This window comes from Silene latifolia, unplaced genomic scaffold (assembly GCF_048544455.1).
Source record: "Silene latifolia isolate original U9 population unplaced genomic scaffold, ASM4854445v1 scaffold_95, whole genome shotgun sequence".
In the NCBI taxonomy this organism is placed as follows: domain Eukaryota; kingdom Viridiplantae; phylum Streptophyta; class Magnoliopsida; order Caryophyllales; family Caryophyllaceae; genus Silene; species Silene latifolia.
The window spans coordinates 1,036,273-1,048,793 of NW_027413826.1; positions in this window are offsets into that span (position 1 = coordinate 1,036,273).

Sequence of the window (12,521 nt, forward strand, 5' to 3'; positions counted from 1 at the left end):
AAATCTGATGACGTCAAGGCTACAAATGAACCATGTGGTATAATCTTGTTTCTGGAAAATAATGTATGAAAAATTCATGTGAAGTGGACCTAGACTCTTCCGGTATTAAGTGGGATGTATATAGCAATTTAAAGGCGTGTATCTAGCTAGTAAGAAGTATGTATCTAGCAATTTAGCGAATGTATCTAGCTAGTTAAAGGTATGCATCTAAAAGGTTAAAGGAATGTAACTAGCTAGTTAGAGGGATGTATCTAGCAACTCAAACAAGTGTATCTAGCTAGTTGGAAGCATGTATCTAAAAACTTAATATAGTGTATCTAGCTATTTAGAGGGATGTATCTAGAAACATAAAGAAGTGTATCTAGCTATCTAGAGATACGTATCTAGAAATTTAAACGAGTGTATCTAGCAACTTCATGAGATCAAACAAGGGGACGGGTATCCTAAATTTAACATTTGATACGGTCTGAACAACACACATCCGATTAGCATGGGACAATAATTAATGGTGGGTATGTGTGTTGTTTAGATCGGTTTCACGCTTATTACGGTCTTAAAAATACTTGTACTAAGTACCAAGTAGCTGTTGTTAGCTTGGTTCTTAATTTCTCGAGTTTAATGAGATAAATTTGATATTCGTTTCTAATAGCAACAAAAATTGTCTGCCTCTGCCATTTATATTGTATCCATTTAACGTCAAACGGTATCAATTTTGATCTCGCCATGCTTTAAGTTGTGTCTAAACTCGGGTACAATTTGCTCAAACACTTCAACTTTAAACATATTCATTTTTATTTCCGGCTTCATTTTGTCTCCAACCTATAAAATCGCAAGCCGATCTCTGTGATTATATCATTTTTAACATGAGTTTAGGTGATTTTTTTAAATGTACGTATTAGAAGACAGTTCGAGCCAATTTTAATTCTGTGTAGATCCACTCGGGTCTTTTTATGGGCTGAGTTATGTCTGTGAAGAGTAAAGAACAGTAGTCAGAAGCAAATTATCATGTTCTGTTTATTTAGTGCATCGTACATTTTAATAACAATTTTCGTCTTAGTCGAGTACTGCATATTTTTATCATCTATTTTCGTGTTACCAGCATAATTAATATGCGTATCTGCTTATAAAAAGTGGTCAAGCTAAAATGTTTAATTCCAAATTCCAATCGACAATCACAATAACAAATATTGCATCTTTTGGAATTCCAACCTTGTGTCGTGGGACTCGTGACTTGTGGCTTCGCCTAACCTCCTCTGTTCTGTCTGGGTAACTTGTATCCTTTTCCATAACCACCGCTGAAGTCACGAACTCACGATGATGTACAATCAGCCCATTCAACTTCTGTGAAGGTTTTAGTTTTGGCCTGGAAACTGAAAGAGGCGAAGCAAAGCTCCTTTTCATACAGTTTACCACAAAATTTGGTATGCCTAATATGTCTAAGATCTAACTCCTTGCACATTAAGCATGAAAACAGATTGCAAGCAACTTCATGCTTCCGCAAAATTATCACTATGTCTGAAACATCTGCACTCAACAACTCGAGACACAACTCGATCGAACTAAGGTCTTGTACGAACCGTACAAACTATCTCAGATACACATGATATTAGTATCGGATACACATAGTATTAGTACGGGATACTTAAATCAATTTGTGTATCTGGTAGTAATACAATGTGTGTCCGACCGTAATATCATGTGCATCCACTGCTCCGCCACATCACCACCACTACCGTTACCGCCAACACCACTAACCCCACCTCCAACCACGGATCACCACAAACCGTCACCAGAGCCCACCCACACGTACGCCTGCTACACCACCCACCGCCCTAAACAGAGCCGACGACATCAATAATCTTTTTAGATTGCGCCATCAACATACTCGCCTATCCCAGAACTTCATCACTCCTCTCCTTCTCCGTCGTCGAGGATTTCGTCATTTGAACACGCATTAACCCCACTACATACCATATCGCCACCCCTTACTAACACCACTGTACCATCGCCTCCTTCCTCCTTTCAGAATAACAAACTCGGTCCAACATCTAACCACTGTACCATCCTTTCAGATGTCATTTTTTTCTCATTTTTTTGTTAAAAATTGTGATTTAGTTCATAGATCTATGGAATATGAAAAAGAATTTAAAAAAAAACTAACCGCACTAATGACATTTTTGGAATATTTCGAGTCAAATATAATCTATTTTAACTAAAAATAACTCTATTTGTCGTGGTGGTAGTGCGGCACCGGCCGGAGTCGAAGATAAGCTGATGAAACGAACGACGGTGATGGAGTTGCAGTGGTCTCCGGCAAGGTTCAAGACTGAGCTCCGGCAACGTTAAGGGCGAGGGATGTCGGGGTTTGGTAATTTTGTTTTGACTTTGGAGAGAGAAAAGGTAGTAACATGGGAATTAAATTAAGCGCGTGTGTTTGTATAGCTGTGTTTTGTTTTTAAGTCAGTTCGTACAGTTCGCACCTTAATTTAGTTCGCACGGGATCTCGATTATATATATATATATATATATATATATATATATATATATATATATATATATATATATATATATATATATATATTAGTCGTTTAATATTATTAAATGAATTTTTGTTTACACAATGACCGTCTCACGCAATAATTACTGTTTTTCTTGAATTTGTTACTTGGTTATGATTATAGACCTGGCAAACAGACCAATCGACTATTCAGGTAGAGGTCAAGTCGAGTCTGCTTGGGCAAGTCCGTTTCGGGTTGCAAGAGTTCGAGTCATGTAGGATCATGCCGGGTCATTCAAGTCAACTATCATCAAGTTATTTATGAATAATAAGTAGTGTGTTACAATAATTATTCGGGTTCATGTGAAGCTTGTGCCTTGAGTAGTTCGGGTGTCTAATCAAATTATTTGGCAATTGCGTATCTAAGGGGGGTTGCAGCGGATGCATCTACACCCCCTGTTAGACAGAATATTTATTTTTAGGTTCTTCATATATCGGTATGTGCGCTGTGTCTCAGTGGTTTTGCACCCAGTTTTGTTTCTAAAGGTCTTGTGTTCGATTCTCGTTTCATGCTATTAGAGTTTCTTTTCTTACGTAAGAGGATTTAATGCAGTTTCTTGGTACTTTCAGTGCTCCATTCTTTGAATTTGTCTCATTATGGTTCATAAGCTATTCCCATGGTAATATGAAAGTATGGCATTTTTAGATAAATTTTTTATATTGGATGCAAATCTTAAATAAGTTATGCTTTTATTATGCGGTTCGAAACGTCCATGGCAATTATAGTGAATATAAGACATAACTCGCCAAAATATTATAGTAGTATGTAACATAAACATAATTATCATACCAAAAGGGTACATGTTTTTTGGGAATGTTTGATAATATAATATAAGGGTATAAGCCTATTCATAAGAAAGAAGTGTATAAAATTTTATTTTACGTAAATAGTAAGCAATATTCTAGCCCCAGTCGCCAAAACATAAACCCACTACTACTCATGATGCAAGGCTTGTTAATTTTCCGCACCCTCGACGACTAATTCCTAGATACGCCACTGTTATTTGGGCGGAATTAATTTTGTTAGGTCTAGTTATAATACCCATTTATGTGATGTATATATTGAAGACTTGAAGTGATATCACAGTTACGTGTTACTAAGTGTAATTGGAGTTTTCATAATGTCTGAAGACGGTCCATCATCAAATCAACCAAAAATTGAACTAGTATAGACTGTAAATATTTCTAGTTGATATACTCGATATGAAATGGTATTTTCATGAATAAGGTAAACATTATAGATGTGTAGGGCCTAACATTGGTCCATGATACATTGATACAGGGTATTTACTTAAATTATGACTATTTTGCTTGGATTTGCTTCTTGTGTAATACATTTAACTCGGATGTGATAGCTGTGACCTGTGATTTTGATGGTAAACTTATGTTCTATGCAGTACAGAAACAGGGAAGTATAAAATTAACAGTTTGAAATCACAGATTATTGTTTAAGTAGGTAATATTCATTTTATATATAAAACAGGTCAAGTATTAGTAAATAAATGAAACAAAATAATGATGGCTAAATAAATAACAAAAACATTTATTCTATACGGAGTTTATGTTAGGGGCGTCAGATTTTTTTTTTTTTTTTTTTTTTTTTTTTTTTTTTTTTTTTTAAGACATATACCGCCATCCTAATAGGGATTTACTTTGTTTATGGTACTTATTCTAATAGGGACTTACTGATAATCACAAATAAGTAGGAATGTTAGAAGTATCTCTCACTCAAACTAACACAAAGTTTTGGTAGTGCAACCATGAAAATGTGATGTATGTGGCAAAATATATAGTCTAATTATAAAAAAAATTGTTAGCAATAGTCAAATGTATGTAATCGATATACAGAATATTTTATATAAAGCTATTCTCACATTTGCGACATGGTTTTCTTCTCTCGGAACCCATGCCTAAAAGTTGTCATTGCTTCTAAAATGTTGAGAAATAAAAGTAAGGTATGTAATATTTTAATTTTAAAACTGGTGAGATAGAATAACATAAAATAATAAAAAATAATTTAAAAGCTTATTTCATCAATTCAAATTAACAAATACTCCGTATTTATTTAAATCAAATATCCTTGTTTAGAAAAGACCGCATATTTCGAAATGTTACTAATACCTTCGTCCTGGTTATTTGTTTACTTATTCCATTTGTGAGTGTGATGTATCTCATTTATTTTTTTAATTTTTTTTAGAGTAAATTACAAATAACTCTCTTATACATTCATCTTTTTTTAAATAACTCATTTTTATAATTTTTTATTTAAATAACTCCCTTATAAAACTTGTTTTTCAACAAATCAATGCCTCTTCATCCAAACTAGAAATATTTTTTATAATTTAATCGATTTACCATTCTTATAACGTAACACCTACTTCGCTACTATGTTTTCATAATTTGTGACCAATTTCAAATCTCTCTCAAATATAATACACTCAAATCATCCACTCTGAACGAAGAAGAATCAAGCATAAATTTGTCAATGTCTTATTTTAAAGAATAACATAGTAAGAAAATTGGCAAAGTAATAATTTAATATCTTATATATGTAAAAAATGAAGGAAAAAATGAATTTTTGGCCGGAAAATTAAAAAATAAGTCTCATTCTGGTGAATAGGCATTGATTTGTATAAAAACATGTTTTAAAATAGAGTTATTTGAATAAAAAATTATAAAAGGGGGTTATTTCAGATAGTCAATTATACAAGAGAGTTATTTATAATTTACTCTTTTTTTTTATTGAGAGTATTTTTAAAGGGTAATTAGATCATTCATATAACATATTGTTGACCATCACTCAACAACAATATTCTCAAATAACCCTTTCCCTCTTTTTAATTTTTATACCAGTATCAATGATAAATAAAAATTAACGGATAATTCACGCGGTACCCCTAAGGTTTGCCACTTTGCACTAAATACCCAAATTTTTGATCTGGAAATCTTAAAGAGCTCATAACTCGTGTTTACGAGTTCCAAAAGTGACGATTTTTTTTATCCAAATCGCTCATCTTTCCGAGAAATACAATTTGAAAAAAAAAAATTGTCGCATTTGGATTCCGCTACTAGGAGTTATTGTGCGTCAAAGTTTTTTCGACCGAAAAACTTTGACTGAGCATATCTCCTGGTCACGAGTTCCAAACTCGTCAATTTTTTTTTTTCAAATCGTAGTACTCGGAAAGATGATCGATTTGAAAAAAAAAAGAATCTTCACTTTCTGAGTTCGTAAATACGAGTTATGGCCTCTTTAAGTTTTTCGGATCAAAAATTTCGGTTTTTTGTGCAAAGTGGCCAACTCCAAGGGTACCACGTGAATTATCCGAATAATTAAAACGGAGGAAATACAATGCTCCGTTGATGATATCTCTTCAATGCTAGGCAATTCATAAATTCGTATCAGTACCGAGTGGAGGTAAAGAAGAAAATTTGATGATGTAAAAGTGAGACAAAGCAATTGGTAAAGTGATTTGACGCTTCCTAGGAAAATAAAGTTACTTCCTAGGATCTTTCTATATAAGGAAATAATTGAACCCCACGTTTGAAAGAAAGCATTTGTAGGTCGAAATGAATAAAGAAATCTAGAACTTTCCTATAGGTTTAGGCGGGCTGATGGTAGGCCTAGGGCGGGTGTGGGTTTAGACGTGTGAAGGGTCGGGTCAAGAATGATATGTTGGACTTGGGCACTAGGTGGGTCGAGGACGAGTCGGGTCTTACACGGGTCCAAAATGTAAAACCCCTCAGTTTTACAATAAAGCAAACACAAATGTTGTAGCAGAAAATTTGAGAATTTAAAAAGCCCTTGACATTAAAACTGTTTTGCAATTCAGGCCCATTGCCTGTTGTAATGTTATTTATAAGTGCATATCAGAACTGTTGTACAATCGACTTGCTGGAATATTGCCTGAGTTAATTTCTCCTAATCAAGGAGGATTCATACAAGGAAGGAGCTTATTTGAATATATTCTTATGTGCCAGGACTTAATCAAATTATACAAGAGAAAGGCTATTTTCCCAAGGTATATGTTTAAAATGGAGTTGCAAAAGCCATATGATACTACAGACTGGGCGTTCCTGAATCAAATTTTGAAGGCCATGAAATTTCCTTGCAGTTTAGAGTTTGGGTAGCACAATGTGTTACAACTGCTACTTACTCCTTAAACCTCAAAGGAGAAGTTTGGTTTCTTTAAAGGTCAGAGAGGTTTGAGGCAAGGGTACCCTCTATCACTACAACGAAAACGCGGGATACCGACGGAAAAAATCAGGCCATACTGGCGGCTTTTCCGTCGGTATTTGCATTTCCTGACGGAAACTCCGTCAGGAACCAGGGTCAGCTTATTTCGTCAGTAAAAATCCTATCCTGACGGAATTTCCGTCGGTATTCACAAACACTGACGGATCACTGACGGGAAAACCGTCCTTATTTCTAGCTGGCAAGCGACGGAATTTCCATCAGTAATGTGAAAAACTGACGGAATTTCCGTCACACAAGGACACGTGGCAGTTTTTTGACACTCAATTGAATCACGTAAAAAAGATGGAAGTGACGGAAATTCCATCAGTTTTTCACATAACTGACGGAAATTCCGTCAGTTGTTTGGACACGTGGCAGTTCCTGGTATTTTCTGAAATCACATAAAAAAGAGGGAAGTGACGGAATTTCCGTCAGTGTTTTTGTATTACTGACGGAATTTCCGTCGGGTTTTTGGACAGGTGGCAGTTCCTGGTTTCTGGAAAAATGAGGAAAAACAGGCAGTGACAAAAATTCCGTCGGTATTTTAGAATTACTGACGGAATTTCCGCCAGTTCTATTAAAAATCGGGAAATTTGGAAACGACTGACTCTGCTTTGCCTTTGACCACGATACGCGTTTTTGCATCGTTTCAAATACAGCCACGATGCCTATTGGCATCATTTCAAATACAACCAAAACCTGCAAAACACATACAATCGTCGACCGCCAAGCGGGAATTCATTTTCAGGCCGATCGCTATTGCGGGAATCGATAGACAACAAAAGAGAATTGAACGCAAATTTTGTACATAAAAAGTCGGTCAAATTCATACATTGTCTTACTAATTAAACACAAATCACCAATGTTTTTTCATAGTCCATACTAGACGACAACACTAATCTAACCTAAAGGCTCTAACCTATAGGTTTAATAAAACTACCTCCAAACCCGTGATCACCACCGCCAAAGTCATCCCGCCTATGTGGAGGAAATTGTGAACACGTGTTTGGGGGTTGAGATGCTTGCATATCAGCCCAAGCCTTTTGCATTGCCGCCATTTGTTTCTTTGTTCACGAAACTTTGTCTTTCAAGAGCAATTCGAGCGGCTCGCTCATCATTTATTTGGGTGGAAAGCTGTGAAATCATGCTAGGAGCATAAGAGAAAGACCGTCGGGAAGCTTTGTTATTAGGAAGATCATACCATATTTCGGCCCCTTTATCTCCGGTCCCAAACATCCGGTTTTTCTCGTCAAAGCCTTCACAACCTTGTAGTACGCCCGAATCTCGTCGGGAGACTGTCCAGGTGGCAATGGTTGACTCATCTCCGCTTGGAAATCACGCTGAAAAAAGAGAAAATCGTCAGAAATGATATATATATATATATATATATATATATATATATATATATATATATATATATTTATATATATATATATACCTATCTTTATAAGAAATATATTATCATTCTTTGTAATAAAAATAAATATTAAATTGAATACAAAAACTTACGTCAATCTCAGCCGCTCTAGGGTTAACCCACTCGCCCTTCTTATTTTTCTTCGTCTTCGTGAACAACTTGTGGGGGGTGGCCTCTTGACCCTGAAATTAGTATGGAAACAAGTAAAATCAAGTATATATTTTTCAATTATATATATTAACCACTTTTTAAAAGCAATATAAACAATACTTACCAATTCCTTGAAAGCATCGGAGCAACTCTTCCGACCAAGAGTGTGGGTGCCCAATTCCAATTTTTAAAAATATTATTAACAATAATTCTAATTTTTAACAATAAAATTACATGCATACATTAAAATTTAACCACATACATTTAAACAAAATTGGCTTCTATCCTAAGTCAACATGCATAAACACCAACAATAATTCAACAACAATTAAAATAATAACTAATATTCTAAATCAATTACGCTAATTAAACAAAAAAAATTAAAAGGAGAAATACCTAATTAACTCCGCAAAGAAAAAAATGAAAAGGAAGAATGAGAAAGAAGAAAGATGACGGCAGGAAAGGCTGCAAGGGGCGGCGGCAGCTAGGGGTGGCTATGGAAAAAAAAATTTAAAACAGGAAAAGGAAAAGGAAAAGGAAAAAGAGAAAGGCGAGAGGAATAAAAGACAACGATAATTACCTTATAGTGACGACAACGACGTGGTGGTGTTGGTGGTGGTGGTGGCGGCGCCGGAAGTGGAGGAGGGTGGTGGTGGTGTCGGGTTTTAAGAAGGTTAGGGTTAGGGCGATTTTAATTGATTTGGGGGAAATTTTGGTAAAGTGTCGAGGGAATGATCGCGGGTTTCAGATAAAAGGCACATCTGACGGAAATTCCATCAGTTAAATAGAATTCCTGACGGACATTCCGTCAGTATTTCTAAATTACTGACGGAAATTCCGTCAGAGGCCCACTTTATCAGGATAATAATGCACATAACTGTACACGTCACAATAATTGACTAACTGACGGAAATTCCGTTAGGATTTCAAAACTACTGACGGAATTTCCGTCAGTTGGTGAATTATTGTGACAGTTGTGATGCACACTATATTCAAAATATCTTAGCCATCTGACGGAAATTCCCCAGTTTTTTTATTTTACTGACGAAAATTCCGTCAGATCTCCCAATTTTTGACCAGCTTTCCTGCACTGCTATGTGTGAGAGCCATTTGACGGGAATTCCGTCAGTAAATGCATATTACTGACGGAATTTCCGTCAGATGTTTTTTAGCGCCATTGACTTAGTCAACGCGCCAATTATAGCTGACGGAATCTCCGTCAGAAATCAGTACTGACGGAAATTCCGTCAGATATCCGTCAGTATCCCGTGTTTTCTGACAGCTTGTTTTTTCCGTCAGTATGTCCGTCACTATGCCGCGTTTTTGTTGTAGTGTATTATTGTTCACTATTTGAATGGATTACCTCTCCAGACTCTTAGCTTACACAATTGATGAACCAGGATTCCACTACCATCAATTATGTAAGGCCTTCAAGCTCGCTCATCTAATGTTTGTAGATGATTTATTGCTCTTCTGTAAAGGTGATGTTGTATCCATCATGATTATGCTCAGAACATTCTCTACTTTCTCCAAAACCTCAAGCCTCAAGATGAGTAAACGTAAGTCAAGTTCTTACTTTAATGGGGTTAGAGAATCCATTAAGGCATAAATCATTAAAGTATCAGGTCTGGTGGAAGGCAAGCTCTTCCTTTTAGATATCTAGGAGGGCCTATCAAGACTACAAAATTGAATAGTTAGGACTGTATGCCTCTTATTGATAAAATTATTGTCAAGATTAGTGGTCTTCGAGTCAGGAAACTCTCATATGCATGTAGACTTACCCTCATTAAGTAAGTTCTTAAATCTTTTCATACTTACTGGGGCTCAATGTTCATACTCCCTTGTGGAGTAATTGCTAGAATAGAGAGTCTGTAGAACTTTTTATTGTGTGTGTGGGGGGGGGGGGGGGGGGAGTGGGGGCTGAATATCAAAGAACTCCACTTGTTTCATGAGACAAGATTTGTAAACCTACTAAGGAAGGAGGCTTGGGGTTAAAAAGTAACCTAATTTAGAATAAAGCAGTTGTTGATAAGCTTGTATGGTAGATAACACCTAAACCAGATCATCTATGGATTAAATAGGTTAATAACATATACATCAAAACTACTCCTTGGCAAGAGTATAATTGAAGTGAAAACTCTTAGGACTCGGGTTTTGATTAAAAAGGACTCAATCTGGACAGTGTTATGGACTGTTTAACCGTGATAAAAACGACTAAAAAGTCAACAGGAACTCAAAAGCGCATCGAATCGAACAGTCGTGATTTAACTGTTTAAACACGGTTCCAGAACTCTACAATCGAATAGAGTAAAGGATGTGATTGGGATATGAATTAACCCAAGCACAAAGCCACTAGGTTAAGACTAAAGGATAATTTTCAAGCACACAGCAAAGAAAAATACCCGACTCTAAGCACTAAGCAAAAGAGATTAGTAGAAATCAATGTTTCTAACTTATGTTTGTTCATTCATCAAATTCTGATTTTTACACTAAGGAATGCCTTGCTTTTATAGGCCAAGCAAAACAATCCTATCCATCCATCTAACCTAGCAATCTAACGGTCCAAAAGACCCTAGAAAACCGGTTTCAAAAGGTGGCCCAAAGCCTTACACAAGTTCTTACACAAGTTAAAATCTTAAAGGAAAAACAAGAAAAGTAAGCTAAAGAGGACAATGATAATTAGGTCTCCTTGGAAGCTTCAAAAGATCCGGCCATTTAAGGATACAAGGGCTAGAGCATGTAAGAGAGGCTTAAGAGGTTGTCTTGGATGAAAAGGGAAACTTGAAAGCGACCCTTGTACTTAGTGTTGCAAACCGTGTATAAGGGGCCACACGGTTTGTTCCTTAGCCTTGCCCTATGACAATCACCTTCCCAAGACATCAACCCTTAGACAAAAATGCTCTTGACTCTTCATGGAAGTCTTCTAAACCGAAAAAGCTCCATTATTCTTAGACGGATTTGTTAATTGGACCCTATTTCGGTCAAGGGACCAAAACCGGGTACAAACATGCCCAATGTGATTTGTTTTGCTTCGAACTCCTTCTCTTGAGAATGATTTGTCCTCAAATCCTCGGCATTTTCATCACTAGGCTCTTCATCACAAAGACTTAAATCACTAACATTGAATGTGGCATGGGTTCCCAACAAATCGACCTTATACTTGTCACACCCAACTTGACTAGTGACCTTGAACGGACCTCCTTCTCTTGGCATGAGCTTATCCCCTTTTGTAAGGGTTCCTAACTTGCATAAACAGACCCAAACTTGATCCCCAATTCTGAATTTTGTCCCTTGCTTGGAATCCTTGGACCTTTCCTTGTTGGCCATGAATTGATCATGACGAGTGAGTCCTTGTTCAACCCGTTCTTTGACACCATTCCTCTGCTTACTTGAGTGAACACTCTTCTTGACTGTCTGGATCCTATCGCCCATGTCATTGGCCTTGTGCTCATCTTCAATTAAACTTGGAATAGGGTGTACGGAGTAGTCACAATGCACACCATCTTGGACGCTCACGGTTTGGACATTGTTAAGGATCCCCTCTTGAACCCGTTTCTTGACCCTATTTCCTTGATCGTTCAAGTAGGCACTTGACTTGTCCTTGCTTTCATTCCCAATTGGATTAGGGGTGGGAGACATGGGATGATGAATTTGCACCCCACCAAGGGTACTCTCGGCTCCAATCTTGGCAAAGAGCTCCTCTTGGACTTGATCATTGGTATTACTCCACTTAGATTTTTCTTTTAACTTTGAACATTCCCCTAGTTTGTCTTTGAACTTATGGACACCATAGTCGAACCAAGGATTTTGAGGGACCTCGGCCTTCACTCTTGTATTAGCAATTGGAGGAACATTTTCATGGACCTCGACCCTTGTTCGAACCGTATTAGTGAACGGCTCTTCTTGTTCCTTGGACACATGCTCGACATTAGGTGGATCATCTTGAAAGAACTTGTTCGGATTTTGAACCATGCTAGGGACTGTTTCGTTTTGTTCCCTGGATACACCCTCGGCAAGGTGAACATGAATACTTTTCTCATTACTCTTTTCGGGGACCATTTCGGCCTCCTTGATTAGCATCACTTCTTTGCAAGGTTCAAGCATGGAGGATGGTGGAAGAGGTGCTAGTGTGATCTTCTTCTTGTCAAACTCAAAGGAATAAG